At 36.3% G+C, this 21,956-nt stretch overlaps 1 protein-coding gene across 2 annotated transcripts in view; it reads right to left on the bottom strand.

The window, feature by feature from the left end:
- PPP1R1C (protein phosphatase 1 regulatory inhibitor subunit 1C) overlaps positions 1 to 21,956 on the bottom strand; it is a 129,543-nt gene that overhangs the window by 78,695 nt on the left and 28,892 nt on the right. The window lies entirely within an intron of this gene.

Below are 21,956 nucleotides of genomic sequence, written 5' to 3'. Positions count from 1 at the left end.
AAGAATGATCACCAACCCATAAGCCTTCAGAACTGAATGAGAATAAATCAAATACAAATGAAAGAAATTGCTGTGCACAGCTCAGCTCTTCATTTTGCATGTAAATTTGTCATTTCCTTGTGGTTTTAGCATTCTAACATAGAATCAGTCAGTTTAAAGTGCCAGAGAACTCTATCAGGTATTTCTTACAATAGGTGACTAGAATATGCCCTGTTTCATTCTAGTAGGGCTTTGTAAAATCTCCTAAGACAGCTATGGTAAAGCCTCTGTTTTTGACTTATTATCAAACTCTTCACTTTCCAAAATGAGCTCTATTCATGAGCCTTCTTGCTGAAAACCTGCTGGGCTCTGTTGGAAGCCTATCATTTGGGGCTGTGAGTTAAGCCACCAGGCAGTGGTTTCAGCTGTGTTTTTCTTTCAGCTCTTAGATTTAGTGAAAACTGGGGCCCAAATTGAAACCACCAGAGCAGTGAATTTATATGCACTGGAAAGGGGGATGTGGGGAAAAGAAGCAAACAGTAGGGATAGTTTCACCCTGTTATGCCAAGATTCACACAGCTGTGTTTTTCTTTTTATATTATTTATAGCTTTCCACTTTTAATTGATGAAAGTAGGGATATAACCTCATTACCAAATAGATTTTTATCTCTCAGAGCCCCCCACAAAAATGATTCATTTTAGTGGCAGCCAATAAGAACCAGGTACAAAGTATTCTATGTGGAAATAGTGAAGGAGATGACAAGGAAAACACAAGATGAATCATGTTGGTTTATTAAGAAAGAACTCTCAACCAGTAATTGTCTTATGATGGAGGTTAGAAATATTCCAAACTACCTTTATACTTGTATTTCATGATTTCTGCTGCTACTTCCAAACACAGTAAAAGAACAGAAAATCAGATCATTTAAAACCTCAAAAGTCTGTTTTTCATTAGTATTCTGGATTTTTATAAACTTGGTTTCTCTTATAAAACATTTTTTATCCTACCACAGAACCAGCTTATGTGAAGGCCAAAGAACTGTTGCATCATCTTATCAGTTGTAATTTTCAATCTTTGGTAAAGTTTTTCTTCTTTTTTGGCGTTTGGATTTTCCACATTTGCTCCAGGAAAATAAATTGATTTACTTAATGCATGGGTTTTTTTGGGGGGATGACATCTGTTTAAACAGCCACACTCATTCCAGTAATTCTAATTTTTAAAAAATCCATCTCCTTTTCATAGAATTACCTGGAGAACTGATTATAAATCATACTTTTTACATCAATTTTATAGATCTTTGAAAAAATAATTATCAGATGTTTTATTATTATCTTATTAGCAGTGTGCTGTGTCATTTATTATTATCTTCTTAGCAGTGTGCTGTGTCATTTTGACCTAATAAACCTTTCCTTTAATAGTTACGGTATGAATAATTTAGGTTTTAACCAATTTAAAACACTAAAACCTCACTATTTTATCATATAGGATACCACAAAGGTATTCTTAGCAGAGTCCCCAAATAAAGAGCCATAATTAGGTACCTTATAAGTAAGAGTAGGGGAAACGATTGAGGTGAACATGAGAAAATTATTCAGAGGTTAAATCATTAGAATGGTGATGATAAGGAATTTTGAGAAAACCTACCCTAGACATAGGTCTGAAAGGCATTGGTGTGAGAATAGAGTTAGCTGCTTACCAAAATTTGGAATACTTAGTACTCTTTCCACTCCATAGAATGCTTTCTCTTTTTTCATTGGCTGCTAAAATTGACAGGGACTTAAATCTGATTTACAACCTGCACCAGTCCGTCAGAGAAAATGGAATAGTTTCCATTTCTTAAAAAAGGTAATGGAATATAAAGATAAATTTCTAAAATGTTTCTTTATATCTTATAAATTTAATTACTTGACACGATTGTTCAACCTGAAAGGGTGATCAATGTACTTCTTTGCGGTATGCGGGCCTCTCACTGTTGTGGCCCCTCCCGTTGCGGAGCACAGGCTCCGGACGCGCAGGCTCAGCAGCCATGGCTCACGGGCCTAGCCGCTCCACGGCATGTGGGATCTTCCCGGACCGGGGCACGAACCTGTGTCCCCAGCATCGGCAGGCGGACTCTCAAGCACTGCGCCACCAGGGAAGCCCGATCAATGTGCTTCTAATTTGAATTGTTAGTTCATAATTTTTGAAGACCAGTTTTGGGGGCTACAGTTTACGCAAGAAAACTGGGAAGCAAAGCTACACTGAAAATTAGGTTTAAATGTATTCTTATGAAATCAAATATAAGTGGACATTTGACAATTTTGGAGCTTCTGTACCTTCATCAAACTGCTAAACTAAAGGATTTCTTGTTTAAGTCAAATTCTTATTTCTTAATCATATTATTTGAGATCCTCCACTGAAAAATAATTTAAGTTTTTTTCAAAATCCTTTTTCATTTTCAACTATGTAGACATACCACTGTGAATTTCAAAATAATTTATCTGAGTAACTCTATCATGAACAAACTATTGTAAAATGACCTAAAATAAAGTAACAATTTCTTTTTAACCAGAATTCTCTATAACAAGGCAAAATACTCTTTTATAGTTATAGATGAAATGTATATTCCTAAAAATCACAAGGTATCTACACATTAAATACATGTAGGTCCCTGTAAACATGTAATATTTTCATAGCTTAATTAACTAAAGGCATCCCATCATCGATGGCAAATATGTTTTTGTTAGTAACAGAAAGGTCAGTGGAACTGTATCTTTAAAATCCTACCCCACTTTATATAACTTTTTGTAGACTTGAAAAATACAGAAGTTAACTTTTGTCTTAGAACATCTATAAACATTTGCTTGACATTCTAAGTAATATTTCTCAAGAAAGATGCTTTATTTATTCAGTTTTAAGGAGTAAAAGATTAAATATCTCTGTAATGAAGTTCTCATTCCAAATCTTAGTATTTTATCTGTCCTACAACTCTTAACCTTCATACAATCTCAGTTTTCTTGTCTCAAATGTAATACTTGAGGATTTTGCAGTATGCTCTAAAAAGCAATGATTACTATAGTAGGTATATAAAAGAACTATTAAAGGACAAAGTACTGTAATTGGATATTCATTTAATGTTTAGCACCAAGTTCAGATAGGAAAACAGAAAAAAAAGTATATGTCTGTGTGTGTGTGTGTGTATACACATCAGCAGGGAAAAAAGCTTTATATTTGTATAAGTCTTAAAACATTTTTCCTATGAATGATGATACAAGAGGAAAATTAAATGAAAACACATACTTACATGCAGTTTGTAAGTTAGCACCTATGATAGTTTGTTTCGTATGTAAGGCTGTCACCATGGATCTAAAATGCATCCTGTATTTTAACAATAATTTATTGAATGTGTAATATGTATTGGGAGTCCTGCTAGGAAGTGGGGTTTAACCCTCCTAGAGAGTTTAAACTGTACTGAAACAGACTGACAGTTAAAGAAACAGCTACAGTACAATGTGATAAATAAGGGCTTTAACAGAGGAAGCACAAGGGGTGGTGGGGCATCAAACAGCCTTGGCAGAGCCAGAAAGGCTTCCTGGAAGAAAGGACATTTAAGCTGGCATGGTCCAGCGAAAGTGGGTGGGACAGGAAAGTTGATGAGACAAGGAAGTTGGATGGGATAAGACTGGGGAGGAGAACAGATTTTAATCAGAAGAAACTGCTTGCAGGAATGTCCCTGATGTGTGAGAGAACATGACAATTTTTTAGAAATTAAAAACAAAACCCTCAAATATTTGGACAATAGAATGCCAGGGGTGAGTTCAGAGAGAAGAGGTTGAAGACGTAATAAGCTGGATAATTTAGGGCTTTGTAACTACATCGAGAAGTTTAGACTTTATTCTAAAAGTCATGGGAAACCACTAAAGGATTTTAAGCAGAAAGAGGCATGATCAGTTTTCTCTTGTAGAAAGATCCTTCTGACAATTATGTGGAGAATGGTTTGGAGGAAGCCATCCTGGGTATAGTTAGTTCAGTTAGGGAGGTATTGCAGTAATTCAGGTGGTGGAAAATGATGATTGAACTAGATTAGAGAGATGTTTAAGAGAAAGAATGGACTGGACTTGGAGGCTGACTGGAGGTGGGAGGGGAGTGACAAAGAAAGAAAAGGGAGTCAAAGATTATATCCAGTTTCTGGGTTATAAAATGAATACTTATGGAATTGTTGATTTTGAGGTACTTATTGACTATCTAAGTGGGAAGATTTCAGGAATAGTCTTTCTCAAAAGTGAAAGCCGAACTGAAGATAACAGGTCTGAAAGTCATCAGCATCTAGATGGTCAGTGATGCCATGAGAAAGGATTAAATTGCCCAAGAAGAGCATGGTGAACTAAAGAAGCAAAGGACCTAGGTGGAAACCTTGAGTAATAGCTATAGTTAAGGGATAGACTGAGGCAGACAAGCCTGTAAGGAGACAAGGGAGTAACCAAGGGGTAGATGGGGAAACTCCATTGGTAACCTATATGACTTAAGTCATTCTTCAGAGTAAGCATAAATTTGTCCTGGGTCATCCATTCCACATTTAAACTAGTGGCTCATATGTAAACTGCTTACATATGGCTTCTTGTGTAGGTTATTTGCATTATACCATATCTGAGCATATATGCACTAAAAATAGATAATGTATAGAACTTTCTCCTTCTTTACTCTCTTCTTTTATGCTTCATTTCAACACGAATGGCATTGTAGCAGATAAATCAGATATTCTTTTGCTTGTTTATTGCATATTTTGATTTAAAAACCAGTATATTGATTTTTAAATTTAAAAAACAGTATATTGAGGAGGTTCAGTACAACATCCACATTTCAGACTCTTTGAGCAGGCTTGGCAGGAGGTTGGGGATATCATAAGACTCCTTGGAAATCAGTTCTTGTAAAAGAAAATGTTGGTGGTTTAAAAAATAATTCAGAAACAGATGGATCAAATTTATTTCCACACACATGATTTTGAATACGAAGTGGTTGACCAAATGCATTTTGCACTCCTCTAAATATAACTCTATGAATAGTGAATTGAAAAAATGCTGATTTGTGTTTTCTCTTGCTCTTCTAATATTTAGCTATCACCCTTTACGAGTCAGTTTTTCTTTGATTTCTCTGGTGCCTCACTGGAGTTGCATACCCAGTTTTAAGGTTAAAAAGAGTTTTAAAATAATATTCTTGTTAAAGTTTTCTTAAAGATTACTTATTGTAACAGATGCTTCAGATGTCCTGTGTCTTATCCCCTCAGCCCATCCTGGTTTCAGTCACAGCTGCAGTAAACAGCTCCAGAAAAGCTCAGCTTCCCCTCTAGCTGACTGAACCTATCTTTTTCTCCTATCTTCTCTTCAAGCTACCACCTCCAGCTTCTTCAGTGCTTTTCCATGTGACTTGGTTTCCATAACCCCTGTTATCCTGTTTGTTCTTATCATGTGATGCCCCCTCTTAAAAGCTGGTGTGCAGAACTGTGAAATAAGACTCCAGATCAAGGCACGAGACATTATAATTGTGTCATTGTAGTAAAGGACTATAATGCTTTTCTTCTCTGCATCCCACCTGCAATATTGTGATTTATAGGAAAAATGTATATTTGGTTATCTGAATTTGGCCTTCATCCACAATTCCTGGATTACAGCTCCCCAAACCCTTGGAATTTCCTGAGATAAGAGCAGTGGGATAATATTTGGACACTTGTCCTCAGTTCTTAAAAACACTTCAGGGAAGGTGACTTTTGGATCCCACCCAACGGTGGGGGCTGGTTGCCAAGAGAACCAGCTGTGTGATTAGAGGGTTGGAACTTTGTCTCCCCTCCTGATTTCCAGGGAAAAGGAGGAGGGTTTGAGATTGAATATGACATTGCCCTGTATATCTGTCCATCTGGATGTTGATTCAAATCCTTTAATATCCTTTTATAATAAACTGGTAATCTAGCAGGTAAATGGCTTTTCCTGAGTTCTGTGAGCCATTCTAGCAAGTTAATCAGACCCGAAGAGGGAGTCATCAGAACCTCCAGTTTGTAGCCAGTGGGTTAGTAGCACAGGTAATAACCTGGGGTAGCAGCTAGCATCTGAAGCAGAGGATGGTCTTGTAGGACTGAGTCCTCAACCTGTGAAACCTGATGCTATCTCTGGGTAGATAGTGTTAGAATTGAGTTGAATTCTTGGACACCCTGCTGGTGTCCTGAGAATTGCGTGTTGGTGTGGGGAAGCCTCCACACACCCATGCTGGAATTGGGTCTGGAAATCCTTTTCACCACCTCAAAAGAGAAATGCCACATTTATCTTTTCTCTTCTCCCTAGCCATTCCCTGGCTAGAGGAGAATGGACCACAGGTGGAGTTAGTGTTGCTGGGGGACAGTTTGTAACCAGTGCGGAGAGTGAAGACAGTGGATAGAAGTTCCAGCTTCTTATTCTTCAGGTGGGCAGCACTAGAAAGGCTGTCTAGGTGCTTCTCAGGAGATCACAACACAATCGAGCCTCCATTCCACAGCAGTGACCTTGATAATGAGTCTTTTCCTTTTTTCCTTCCTCCTTGTTTCACTCATTCTTGTTTTCTGAGATTACGTTCCAGTTAAGTACTTCCATCTCAATCTCTGCATTCCAGAGAATCCAAACTAAGTAGCTTATATTTAGCATTTTACCTATAACATGGAATAGTATATACTTGGACTTACTTGCACAAAGATCAAGAATCATTTTTTCCTATTTTTTCATTGAGCTTTCACCAAATGTATAGGGGAAAAAAATGAGTCATAACTTTTTATTCTGGTTTAGCAGTTCCTTTTCAGTGAATAAAACTACATAGTCCAATTGATTATGAGTAATATTTTGTGTTAACTGCAGTATATGTTGACATGTAAATGGAAGAGAATTACATAGATAGAAAAGAAAAAAGTAGGCACTGACCCTGACTACCAGAAGTTCACAAAATAATTGGAAAAATGGTATACAAACACATATGAAATAACTAGACATCATATCAAAGGAATGTAGATAAATATTCTGTAAATTAAATTATAAGCACTGTGAAGCTACCAAAGACAGAACTAAACATACTCCTATATTCTCAATCTAAGGGAAGAAACAAATAATAAAACAGATTTTGTAGGGTGAAGGGTAACTAGATTAACACATGAATGAATGTAGGTTACATGAACAATTTGGTCTACTTACGAGAATTTTTTTCTTTTTTTTAACCTTTTATTACATTCTCTTGGCTCACACACTTTATTTACTACTGATGGCTACATTTGGAAAACTTAATAAGATAAGAGCTTTGTATGAAGTTTTTTTCTATGGTTGATGATTGACATTCTATTTTTAGAAATTTTGGAAAACTTTAGGTAAAGAGTAGCTATTTTCTTTTTAAAACATCTTTAGTATATCACTGTACTACTATTTAAATATTGCACGTGCTTTAAATTTTTCAAAATATGACAAAGACTTCTAATTTGCTGAAAGATTGAAATAGCCAATCCAGGAAAAATGAGAAATCTCTAACAGAGGGCTAGTTTGAGCAGGACCATTTGAAGATCACTTCTGAGACACTTTCAACAAAAATTATGATGAAATAATGTAAGACAGCAACATAAGAGAGGATTTCAAACTAGGCTAGTAACTAGTTCATGTTTCCAATCCTAGTGGTAATATTTATTCTGCTCAATAGGAACAATAGAAAAGTAGATCAATACTTGTATAGATAGAAAAGTAAATTTTCCAATATTATGGACAAATAAAAAACATAGAAATTTAGATTGTGTGGGACAACTTAATATCTACTCTAAATTCTTACTCAAGGAGAGTTACATCATCAAAATGGTGAAATAGAAGTTTTCCACCCTCTTGCCCCTAAAGAACACTGATATTGACAATCTCACAGATGAGAGTGCCTTTGTGAAAGTTCAGAAGTCTAGTGTAGAAGTTCCAGCACACTGCTGGGGCAAAAAAAATCTGAGAGTGTACACATTGAGTGGCATAAGAAGAACAGTTTCACTTTACCCACATCACTCCTCCCCCAAGGCAGCATAGCTCAGTGCCAAGAGAGACCTTATTTGCCCACTGTTTCTCCCACACGGAACAGAGAGAGCCTGTGAGTGTGTACCCAGCTTCCCCAGTTGTGTGGGATGCTGCTAAAGAGACCCACTTCTTTCTCAACCTATCCAGAATACTGAAGTGCTGGGAGACCAGCAGCCAAGGCTTTCAGTAGGCATTAAAGAGACCATGTTACAGACACCATCAGGAAGCCCACCCACAAGCCACCAGGGGTCCCCTGCCTGCAGATCCTCCCGATTGACCCCCAGCACTCTGCACACGTCACCCACACACACTCCCACTTTGTGCTAGGCCCTGCGCTGCCCTCAAGGGCAGAGGGAGCAAGCTTTTGCAGTAGACTAATGAGCAGACACAAAAGCTGGCTCAACTCTGTGGGACTGAAAGAAAGCACACAAACTCAAGCATTCAGCATTGCCCAAGGGAAAGCAAATGGGAGACTGTCAGCATTCAGCCTGGCTTTGCAGGGTCTAGAGAATGTATACAATCTTAAGAATCCCATTCCCCCAAGAGGGAACAAGAAGTGTGGAACAGGCACATCCGTAGAAAAGCTTTGAGAAAGCCTCAGGATCCCTAACAGGGCTGACAGAGGTATTTCTCTCCTGAAGTCAGTCAGTAAAGACTGGTGTAGGTAACTGCTTCTTCAGATGTGAAGAGAGCAATGCAAGACATTAAAGACATGACACGCCAAAGGTACACAATAATTTTCTGGTACCTGACCCCACAGAAATGGAGAACTGCAGTTTGTCCCATAAAAAATTTAACAGTTGTTTTAAGAAATCTCAGTGAGCTACAAGATTCAACAAAAGACAATTCAACAAACAAGAGACAATTCAAAAAACTCAGAAATCAGGAACACGTGATTTGTTGAACTGTCTTTCTGCGTATACATGTATATGTAGCAAATAGAAATTCTGGAGCTGAATAATACAATGAATGAAATGAAAAATGCAATAGAGAGCAACAGCAGACTTGATCAAGGGACAGAAAGAATCAGCAAAGTAGAAAGCAGGCCATTTGAAATCATCCAGTCAGAGGAGAGCAAGAAACAAAGAATGAAACAGAATGAAGAAAGCCTAAGTGAACTATAGGAAACCATTAAAAGAAACAAGCTATGCATCCCAGAAGAAGAGGGAAAAGGGGACAGAAAATTTATTATTTAAAAAAACGAGAATTTCCTAAATCTGGGGTGAGATTTGGGCATCCAAATACATAAAGTTTATAGATCTCCAAAAAATTTCATTTCAAAAATATATTCTCCCAAGACACATTATAATAAAACTGTCTAAAGTCAAGAACAAAGGGAGAAGTTTTAAAGCAGCAAGAGAAAAAAAATCCTCACATACAAGAGAACTTCCATGAGACTATGATAAGTTTCCTCAGCAGAAACCTTGCTGTCCAGGAGAGAGTAGAATGAAATATTCAAAATGCTGAAAGAAAAAAAAAAAAAACCCTGCCAAGCAAGAATATAATACCCAGCCACTATGGAAAACAGTATGGAGGTTTCTTAAAAAATTAAAAATAGAACTACTCTATGATCCAGCAATTCTGCATCTGGGTAATTATCCAAAGAAAATGAAAACACCTATATTCATTAAAGCCTTATTTACAATAGCCAAGAAATGGAAACAACCAATTGTCCATTAATGGATGAATGAATAAAGAAAATGTGATATATATACAGATCTTCCTTAACTTAGTTGGGGTTATGTCCTGATAATCCCATAATAAACTGAAAATATTGTAAGTTGAAAATGCATTTAATATACCTAACCTACTGAACATCACAGTTTAGCCTAGCCTACCTTAAACGTGCTCAGAACACTTGTATTAGCCTACAGTTGGGCAAAATCATCTAACACAAAGACTAGTTTATAATAAAGTATTGAATATCTCATGTAATTTATTGAATACTGTACTGAAAGTGAAAACCAGAATGGTTGTAAGTGTATTTACCCTCATGATCACACGGCTCACTGGGAGCTGCAGCTAGCTGCTGCCCAGCATCACGATAGAGTATGGTAACAAATATCGCCAGCTGAGGAAAAGATCAAAATTCAAAGTACGTTTCTACTGAATAAGTATTGCTATAGCACCATCATAAAGTTGAAAAATTATAAGTTGAACCATTGTAAGCTGGGGACCATTTGATACAATGGACTATTATTCAGCCATAAAAAGAAAGAAATTCTGCCATTTGTGACAACATGGATAGACCTTTAGGGGTTATGCTTAAGTGAAATAAATCAGACAGAGAATGGCAAATACTGTATGATCTCACTTATCTGTGGAATCTTAAAAAGCCGAACTCATAGAAACAGAGAGTAGAATGGTGGTTGTCAGGGGCTGGAGGTGGGGGAAATGGGGAGATGTTGTCAAAGGATTCAAATTTCCGGTGGTAAGATGAATAAATTCGGGGAATCTAATGTACAGTATGGTAACTATAGTTAACAATATTATATTTTTTGTGCTGTCTCAGCCTATTGATAACCAATGTTGTGGCTAGACAGGCCCTTGTGGTTCTTATTATGATTGCAAGATGGCCTTCAGCAATAACCACCAGAAAAAAAACTTTGGAAAAAAAAAAAAGGTTTATTACTGATACTTACAAGTTCTGGAAATACATGGCACACCTATGGCCACACAGCGAGGTTGCAGGTAGAGATACAGAGCAAGCGCACTCCAGCCTGGGGTTTTGCTTTTTATTGGTATTGAGGGTGGGGACCTAAGATTTCATGGGCTCACTATTTATTGGTGAATTTAAAACATAAATGTGGAAATTTAAAATGTAGGAAAAGAAAAAACAAGTGGCTCAAATGGTCCATTATCAAAATCAACCAATAACTCCAAAGCAGCCTGTGGGATGGCTGGGGGAAGGGATGGACAGCCTTGTTCTTTATTTAATCACATGGCTAGCAATATGTTAATTTGAGATAACCATTCCTGTAGTGGATGCCTCTTTGAAGCGGATGCCTTGCCAATCCGCAGTCAAAGTTTGTTAGGCACTTGCATTACAAAAAGAAAAGCCAGCAAGCCCAAAGTCAGGGCTTGTACTACAATATTATATACTGTAAAGTTGCTAAGAGAGCAGGTACTATATGTTCTCACCACACACACACATACACACAAAGGTAATTATGTGAGTTGATGGATTTGTGGTAATCATTTTGCAATATATATGTGTATCAAATCATCACAGTTGTATTAAAGTGACATAATGTTATGTATCAATTATATCTAAATAAAGCTGGGGGGAAAAAATCCTACTCAAAGCAAGAATCCTTTCTGTGAGTCCTAGCACACTGTCCTTCAACATCAGTTTAAACAATTTCAGTAAAAAGGAATTAATTAAGGAATTTTTATGTAATCCATTGTAAAATCAAACTATTAGGGAATCATTTTCTGTTCTGAGCTAAAATCTACCTTCATGGAGCTTCAGCCCACATCTTCATTACTCTTGTCAATTGGTGACCCTCTTAATAGATGATTTTCAGAACTAAGCACTGTGTTCCAAGTGAGGGTACATCATGATTCTCTTAAGGCTGCAAAAGACTGTATCATCTGTTATACACAATAGGCTCACACAGCCTATTGTCCCTTTAAATGCATGGATTTTATTCAAATAAACTCTTTTTCTTTCTTCTTCACATATTCAACTTTAAATTGTTAAATACAGGATCTTACATTCTTCCCTGATATATTTAATCTCGGAAGCTTTCAATCCATCTAAATACCTTGTCAGAATGTCTTTCACTTTGATTCTGCCATCCAATGCCTACATATATCTTTCCAGCTTTGGGGTATTAGCAAGACTTAGAGTCATTAATAAAAAACATCAAACAAAATGGCTCAAGAAAAGGCAAATCACTAATGTAGTTTACTACAGGCCCCACATATATCTACTGATCTTTAGGTATGGTTAGTTAAAAAATTATCAATTGTCTTAGTGCATTCTAATCCAAGATCATTTTTATCCTATATATATGAATATCAGATTTTTCCAAATATCAATATACATGCAACTTCAGCATTCCCTTGATCAATCAATGTAGTAATTTTAAAAAGTAGAACTAAAATTGTGGGGACATGATTTGTTTCTAATGAACTACTTGTGTTTCTAGGAATCAACATTTTAGATTATTTAGAAGTCTGTAATAGCTTTTCCTTCAAATTAAGGTCAAATTAGCAGTTTATAGTTTCTAAACTCAAATGTTTCCCCCACCATAAACATCAGGACTCCCTACAGTCTTCTGGCAGTTCACTTATTTTACACCTTTTTTTTTTTCTGACAAAATGAGCTGTTTATTTCAAGAAACTTATTTTACGTCTTTAAATGTTGATATCTATAGCTGTTTGATCATAATTGCTATTCTTTTGGTATCTTGTTATATACTTTTTTCTGAACCCAGGAACCTGAACTTAAGCTCTCTTATTTTGTTACTTCCCTTATTTTGTTACTAAACTTATGTTCAGGTCTCTTTTAACAATGCTCATAGTACATCCTCACTTGGATGAGAATCCTCCTTGTAGAAAAAGACGAAAGAAATATAAAAGTTGAAGACCTATATCTTTTTGTTTGTTTGCTCTTGTTTTTAAGCTTAGATTACAGCATCTTAAACAGCTGGGGGTGTCCTTATTCTTCTTGCTCCTAAAGGATCTAAAAGCTATTTTATGTGTATGTTTTAAGGTGGTTTATTTTCAATCCTCAATTTCTTCTGGTATTGAGCGCTGTAATATAATTCTTACACATCCACAAAACTCTTTGAAATGTATGTGTGGCTATACGCCTCTTCTGTCATCTTTGTGTTATTTCTGAAAACTGAACATGTAAGACTTTATTCTTATTAAAACACATTAATATAACAGAAGGATAGGATACAAATCCAGGCCTCTAGTAAGTTAGTCTACCTTGAAAATGCAACTTTTTTTTTTAACAACTTTATTGGAGTATAATTGCTTTACAATGGTGTGTTAGTTTCTGCTTTACAACAAAATGAATCAGTTTTATATATATACATATGTTCCCATATCTCTTCCGTCTTGCGTCTCCCTCCCTCCCACCCTCCCTATCCCACCCCTCCAGGCGGTCACAAAGCACCGAGCTGATCTCCGAAAATGCAACTTTTAGGTATATACAAACACATGTACACACATAATGATAATCGTTTTAAAACAATGTTTTGATAATGTATGTTATGACACTATGCCAAAAACTTTGTCAGGTAGTGTATGTTGTAATTATTACACTGTCTTTGTTCTCAATAAATTTAGAATTTTGAAATGTTGATAGTGAATAGTGGACTGCATAGAAATATCTTAGGGACCATTTTCTAGATGAATATGTTCTAGCTAGTTATTACAGTTGTCCAAATATTAAAAATTATATTTATACTGAGAAGCAGAATTAAGTATTAAAATGCTTGGTAGCAATTTCATGTTTAAAATGTTTGTGAATTTAAATATGCATATGGAAATGAGCAATAAATAATAATCCAATAACTACTCTTTAATGAGTACTTACTTTGTATCAGGACTGTGCTAAGACTTTTAATATATGTTATTCTATTTAATCCTGTCAACAACACTATTTTATAGTTTTTATTCTCCCCCATTTATAGGCAATAAAAGGAGACAAATCAAACAGTGAATGGTAAAATCAGGATTTGAAACCAGGTCTAAGCAGACCCACTGAGTCCTTAAGAGGAGAGATTGTTACACAGACTGTAAGGGGGATAAGAGGCTCTTCTGCTACCAAATAAATGTAAACTCAATTTGCATTGAATTTGTAGTTCCAGCCTTCCAACTCTTTTTCTTGAAAGGACTTGTTTTGGAGAATCTCTTTTCCCTTTCACCACCTAGTCACACTTCTTGTACAAGAATAAGCAAAAAGTGGTGCTTAAAAGCACAATGAAATGAGTAAGTACAGCATAGGTCTCTATAGTAAAACCATTGTTGGATTAGTCAGAAACAAATTAAGCTTCTTCTTCCCCCCTAGCGTATTTAGAGTTGGCAGCAAGAATGCCAAGAAGTAAACTCTGTGTAGAAAAAAATTATACATAATTCCTCATGGCAATTAATTTTTTAACTAAGACACTTACATGACTAGTTAGAGGCTTATTCTTCAAGAAACAAGTTGAGCATTTGTTAAAAGCTAATGAAATATTGTGAAAATATTTTACTTAGGCATTTTATTTTAAAACATAGTTTTGCATTACAACAACCATTTCTTCATTTACTCACTCACTCATTCATGCAATAAACTTTCTCTGTTAATCAGGTACTCTGCTCCATGCTAGAGATGGGAAGAAGCAGTGATGTCATGATGAAGAGCCCAGATTCTCAGTCAGACTGCTGAGCTATTTAACAGACATGTACATGGGTGTATGTTCACTCTCATTTCCTCTCCAAGTATTTACTGAGCGACAACTAGGTTTCAGGCACTGAGCTAGGTACTGGGAATACAAAGTGAAATCAGATACAGTCCTATCTCAAGAAGACACAGATCAAGAACTGACAGTGTAGTGCTGTAATTAGTATGTTAAAGTGGTGTAAGGGGCCATGAGAATGCAGTTCAACCCAATAAACTTTCATTGCACTCCTAACATGTGCCAGGAACTATGGTTAAGTGTCGATTCTGGTGACCGAGCATCTCATTTTCTTTCCCAACAACAACCTGATAAATTTTGAGGCATTCTGTTTTTCCTCTTTGGATAATTCAGAGAGATGACAATTGCCTTCTATACCCCAGAATCTACTTGAATCTGGCCCTTTTATCAGCATTCCCATCATGTCTGTTATTTCCTTGTATTCTTCCAACTTGAACTTTTTCTTTAAATTGGCCTGAATTGGTTTCTGTTGCTTAAAATGAAAGTACTCTAATCTGACTGATTTAAAGATCAGTCAGACCAGTCCTACCCTCAATCCTAGGTGTATATCTGGAAAAAAAAATGAAAACACTAATTCAAAAAGATACATGCACTCCAATGTTCATAGCAGCACTGTTTACAACAGCTAAGACATGGAAGCAACCCAAGTCCCCATCAACAGATAATTGGATTAAGAAAATGTGGTGTGTATATATACAATGAAATATTACTCAGCCATAAAAATGAATGAAATACTGCCATTTGCAGCAACATGGATGGATCTAGAGAATATTATGGTTAGAGAAAGACAAATACTATATCACTTAATATGTAGAATCTAAAAATAATACAAATGAATATATATACAAGACATAAACAGACTCACAGACATAGAAAACAAACCTGAGGTTACCAAAGGGGAGAGGGAAGGAAGGAGGGACAAATTAGTGGTATGGGATTAACAGATACAAACTACTATTTATAAAATAGATAAGCAACAAAAATATACTTGGGAATTATACCCATTATCTTGCAATAACCTATAATGGAATATAATCTGCAAAAATACTGAATCAGGGGCTTCCCTGGTGGCGCAGTGGTTGAGAGTCCGCCTGCTGATACAGGGGACACAGGTTCGTGCCCCGGTCCACGAAGATCCCATATGCTGCGGAGCAGCTGGGCCCGTGAGCCATGGCCACTGAGCCTGCATGTCCGGAGCCTGTGCTCCACAACGGGAGAGGCCACAACAGTGAGAGGCCCACGTACCGCACAAAAAATACTGAATCACTGTGCTGTATACCTGAAACTAACACAATATTGTAAATCAACTATACTTCAATTAAAAAAAAAAGTTCAGTGTCTATGGAGAAACAGTTTCAATATAATATGGTAAACACTTTACCTCATGACACTTTTCCTGCACAGTCTCTGCTGTTCAGCCTCAATGACCTTCTAGTTCCTCAAAAGCACTTTGTCACAGTCAGAGCCTTTGCACATGTTCTTCCTACCTTCTAAAAGGCTTTACACTTTACCTCACTCCCATTTTACACTTCAAATATTAGTTCCATGAAGAGAGCCTCTTTGACTTCACAGTCTAGACTGCATCTGTCTTCTTATATATTCTGATGTCACCTGTTAATCCTCCTTTATAGCATTTATTATGTTATAATAAATTAATCATTTGTGTACTGATTTATTTAATATTTTTGTTCCCTTCCTAAATAGCACACACTATAAGAAAAAGGACTTTATCTCTATCCCAAGTAGGACAGTTTCCTAGACATATAGTAGGCACTCAAAAACTTTTCACTAAAAGGATAAATCAATGATTAAAAGTATATAATGATGTGTACACAGAGTCAAAGAAACCTGAAAAATATACACATTCTATCCTGGAGTTTTAAAAAAGCTTCTTGATTCCAAATCTGAATCTTGACAAAGAAAAAGAGTGAGCTGCTGGAAGAAGATCAGAAGAGCCTTGCAGGAACACAGCATGAATAAAAGGATACATTTATACAATAGTATGCTGTGTCCTGGTACCTAGAAGTGATGCAGAATGATTTAGAGCAGGGATGATAATGAAAAGATAAGTCATAGGGAGCCATTAATGTCGTGCAACTGAACTTGGACCTTTTCCTACATTTCTTGGGGGGATTTTAAAAAGTGTTTAAGTAGGGCATGCATCTGGTCAGATGTGTATTTTAGGAATATCACTCTGTTGGAAAAGAGAAGGATAAAGTTGAAGTTGGTACAATGAGTCAGGCAGGTTATTGGAAAAGAACAGTGATGATAAGAGCCTGAGTTAAGAAGTGGTAGCAATGAAGATGTGGGCTACATTTGAGAAATATTTAGAAGATAAAATTGGCAGTAGTTGGGGATTGGTTGGATGTTAAAGAATACATGAGAAGGGGCAAATTTGGGCAAGTGAAAGAAAATGATAAATTCATTTTTTGACATATTTTGATATGCCTCTGGGACACCCAAAATAAAATGTACAGACAACTTTTTTTTTTTCTTTTTAGAAGATGTTGGGGGTAGGAGTTTATTAATTTATTTATTTTTGTTGTGTTGGGTCTTCGTTTCTGTGCAAGGGCTTTCTCTAGTTGTGGCAAGCGGGGGCCACTCATCATCGCGGTGCGTGGGCCTCTCACTATCGCGGCCTCTCTTGTTGCGGAGCACAGGCTCCAGATGCGCAGGCTCAGTAGTTGTGGCTCACGGGCCCAGTTGCTCTGCGACATGTGGGATCCTCCCAGACCAGGGCTCGAACCCGTGTCCCCTGCATTAGCAGGCAGATTCTCAACCACTGCGCCACCAGGGAAGCCCCAGACAACTTTTAAACATAGATATTTAAAGATCAAGCAATATTTTAGGCTCAAGTAACTGATTTGGAAGTCATCAGTATATGATTGACAGTTGTCTGGTTGTTAAGAGTACTATAATATTTCTGTAATGTAATGGGAGAAAAAAACACTGAGGTAAAATTTTAGAAATTGGTAAAGTTCAAGGAAATTTTTCTTCACCAAAGAGGTAACAGCTCGATAAAGATCACTCTTAACATGATTTTTTAAAAAGGTAATAGAGAACACTATTTTTAACTAATATTTCAAATATAATTATTATTAATTGACTATCCTATGAAAAATGAAGAAATTTGTACTTTTATTTTTCCTCAAACTTCTTCCCTAAGTCCTGAACTTTTTGGTTCTTATTGTTATATTTCAAGACTTGTAATATTTATATTCTCTTCTAAAACATAGTTGTTTAATCTTAATTGTGAGAATGCTTACAAATGTATCACAGTTTCTTCATCCTGAATCCTTTTTGTTTTAATTTCCCTTTCAATTAGCTGGATATCACTATTAATTTTTTTTTCAGAGGGCCTAATATAAACTCTTTTCTGAATTCTTGCATGTTTGAGGATATCTGTACTTTGAGATACAAAGATAATTTGGCTGGTGTAAATATGTTGGGTTACGCTTTCCTCTAGAGCTATGTAGCTACTGCCTCTATCATTTTCTGTAACCTAGTGTATTATGAGAAGGAGCAATTTTCTTTTTATGCCTGCACATCTGAAAAGTAATTTATTATAGGATTTTAATAATTTAATACTAATATTATTTTATCTTGGTTACATTACACAAGGTTTTATTGGATCATCAGATGCTCTTTCAGTCTTCAGTTATTTCTTCCATTATTATAATTAAAAATTTGGTACTATAACTTTGGGTTTCTTTCCTTTGGTGGGGGTGGGGTGAGACCAATTGTCCTTAGTTGGATTGTCTTTGCCCTCTCTGCTTTGTTTTTTTTTTTTGCGGTACGCGGGCATCTCACTGTTGTGGCCTCTCCCGTTGCAGAGCACAGGCTCCGGACATGCAGGCTCGGGGGCCATGGCTCACGGGCCCAGCCACTCTGCGGCATGTGGGATCCTCCTGGACCGGGGCACGAACCCGCGTCCCATGCATCGGCAGGCAGACTCTCGACCACTGCACCACCAGGGAAGCCCTGCCCTCTCTTTTTTTCTAATTGTTTCAATCTGTCTTTCCCCTTTGGATGAATCCTAATTATTTCAAGCTTTTCTTCTATATCAGAAACTACAGTTTTAGTTTGCCTATTACGTTTCATTTTTGTTTGTAATGTATTCATTTATCCTATAGTGGTGTCATTTTGGTCTGTAGTCTGCCTTTTGTTTCATTCTCTCTTATCTCAAGTTTTAGCTATGAGACTATGATATGATAAGCATTTTTTGTATTGTTAAGTATTGTTGAGTAAATTTTCTTCTTTTTTTTGCATAGCTTGTTCTATACTGCCTTCTTGGTCTGTATTTAGCAAGCCACATTATAGTTTTTCTTTTTTCTTTGTGTTACATTTACAAAATTGCCATTCAGTTTTTTTCATAGGATAAGCTGTGGAAAATTCTGCTTAATACAATCACCACTTTATATTTCACTTATTTACTTTCTTATCCGGTTACAGTTGAAGACTGGTTTTCATTTTGTGTGTCCACTTTTGCATAACCTAAGGACTTAATAGGGGAGGAGTGAGGAAGGAGAGCTCCATTGGTTTTGGCTCTTCTATTTCTTCAACATCTTATTTAAATTCCCTACATTAGGGTTCACTCCACCAGTTAGCAATGTATACTATTCATAAGAGGGGTACCCTTATTCTTCCCATTAAATATGGAAGCCTGGATATGATGATCTCTAATAGGTTTTCGAAGCTTCTATTGAGAGCCTAAGATTTTAAACTGGTAGATGACAGCTTCTACACTTCACAGTTTTATTTTCTCCTCCATGATTTTTATTGGATGCCCCTGAATAGAGGTCTCTCCAAGCAGAAGATTTTAAGTAAAAATTCATAGAATATATTGTACTACTTATGGGGGCGGGGGTGAGGATAGGGGAGGACTAAGGAGCTATTCTGAGTTGGGACAGAATTGTAATTTCCTTGGCTGACACTTTCTAAAGTTCATGATGGACTTCCCTGATGGTGCAGTGCTTAAGAATCTGCCTACAATGCAGGGGACACGGGTTCAAGCCTTGGTCCAGGAAGATCCCACATGCTGTGGAGCAACTAAGCCCATGTGCCACAACTACCAAGCCTGCTCTCTAGAGCCCGCAAGCCACAACTACTGAAGCATGCATGCCTAGAGCCCGTGCTCCACAACAAGAGAAGCCACCGCAATGAGAAGCCTGAGCACCTCAACAAAGAGTAGCCCCTGCTCGCCGCAACTAGAGAAAGCCCGTGCACAGCAACGAAGACCCAACGCAGCCAAAATTTTAAAAAATTAATTAAAAAATAAAGTTCATGACATGATTTTACCCTTGTGCTCTTTTGGGTTTTGCAAGTTTTTATCTTATATTCTTGCTGGGTTTACTTTTGAAAAAAAATTTTACGAAGAACTGAGGAGGGAGACTCTGTAATGTAGCTCCATTAAATTGTATTTACCAAAATTTATGAGTTATGCTTTCTTTATCTCTGATTTTCCCCTAGCGCCCAGCACAGTGGTTCAAAATACCTTTTGAATTTAATTGAAAATGTGAATTGACTTGAGTGTGAAGATTGTATTAACCAAATTTTTTTTTATCAATTTGTTTCCTAAAATATGTGGTGGGATTTCTTTAATTATTTGTTTCTTTTAAATAATAGTGTAAATTAACTAAACACATTTTTTAAGAACATACAATTTAGATCAAGACTAAAAGAAACATCTCCTTACAAATTATTCATTGACAACCCATTGTAGGATCTGTCTTGTAGTCTAACCCAGATTGTAATCCACATTAATTTATGGCTTTTCAACTGTGGTCTCTTCTCCTTTTGCTGTTTCTGACCATCTCATTTACAGGTAACTAAAGATCACTTACAGTATGCCAGGTGAGTAGCTCTGATGTCTAAGGTAACAGTCCATTTGTTTGCAATGACCACTTTCTGTTTTTTCTGGGAAGGAGTAAACACCTTCTTGAGACTTTTTAGAGTTTATTTAGAGTTTATTTTACTAATTGCCCTTTTATCTACCTTCTTTTTACCTCATTAGGTCCCCTCTGTTCTTTTTCCCCAGAGAAGCTTAAAACAATCAAAGGTAAATGACTAACATCTGCTTTCCTGTAGTAACAGTTCTAAAATTTTAGAAAAATAACAAACATTCATTCAGTAAATAAGGCTTAGATGGCTTGGGCCATATTAATTGATTCTTACAGTTAGAAGAAAACTTTCAAGAGCCTACTCCCCACCTCCTCCTGGAACAGTGGAGGACTCTTCTACCACACCTCTGAAGAGACTATCATAGAGATTCCGCTTGAGTTGCAGAAGGTTCATTTATTCATATTTCAGCTCATCTTTCCCATGGTGGTGACTTTGATTGTCATAATGTAATGCTTTAAATTGTATTAACATGTGTCCCTATAATCACAACCCATACTGGTCTGCATCAAAATTATGTACTTTGCTTACACTATTATAAATTATACCTATTTTGGATTATTAGAAGAGCTCCCTTTAGCTTTTTTGTTTTTTTTATTTGTTTGTTTTCTCTTTCCAGGGCCATTGCCAGTTTCTACTTCACCCTTTCCTTAAGACATTTTTTTTCACCAATTGGAAAATTAAGAGATTGTAGTGGTCTTATTAGAACAAGATCTTTACTGCCACTGTTGGAAAATTGTCAAAGTAGTTATACAGTTCTATTATGTCTATGATGTAAATGTATTTAGGAGGTTGTTTTTGTTTTGTTTGTAATTAGTTTAAAAAAATACTTTGTGACTATCTATGAGTTTGGGGGCACCATTCAAGTTCAGGCATACCTCTCATACAGAAATATCACAGAAAATTTTTAGATAAAAGCAATAAGAATTAAAACTTTCCATTTACAAAACTCTAAATTAATAATATGTTTGGAAAATTCAGATTTCACAATAACTAATATTATTTTAAAGTGGAAATTCAGTCAATAACATTGATTAGCTCTCTGCCATATATAGAGCAATCTCACCCTATAAATCTATTTACTGGAGTATATACAAAGCACACCTTCATGAAACAACTCATGGAAAATTATAAAGCAATATATCCATGTCCCAGAGTGATAAATAGAAAGAAAAGTTGACTTGGAATCAGAATACGTGGGTTTGAGAAGCGACTCTAGTGTCTACCAATAAGGAAATTCATTTAGGTCTCCAAGAACAGGTTTCCTTATCTTTAAAACAGAAATTATAAGAACATATGATTTATCTATCTGATAGCACTGTTAAAAGAAGCAAGTGAGAAAATGCATATAGAAGTGTTTTGCATGCAAATGAAAATTAAAGAAAAACATCTTGGTAAAGCAAGAGCAGTATAAGATGTAGTCAGATAAACCTAAGTTCATTTCACAGACTTTGTACTATCCTCTCTGAACTTCAGTATACAAATCTGCAAAACAGGCATTAAAATACCTTCAGGAATTGTGGTGAGTTTAATAAATATAAAAACATATATGTGTAGTTGTTTGTATTACAATATGAAAGATAATTGTTATTTAAGTCAGTAAATGCTGAAGAGATGCTAAGTACAGGGGAT

This window comes from Orcinus orca, chromosome 7 (assembly GCF_937001465.1).
Source record: "Orcinus orca chromosome 7, mOrcOrc1.1, whole genome shotgun sequence".
In the NCBI taxonomy this organism is placed as follows: Eukaryota; Metazoa; Chordata; class Mammalia; order Artiodactyla; family Delphinidae; genus Orcinus; species Orcinus orca.
This window is presented reverse-complemented; position numbering and strand designations above follow the sequence as displayed.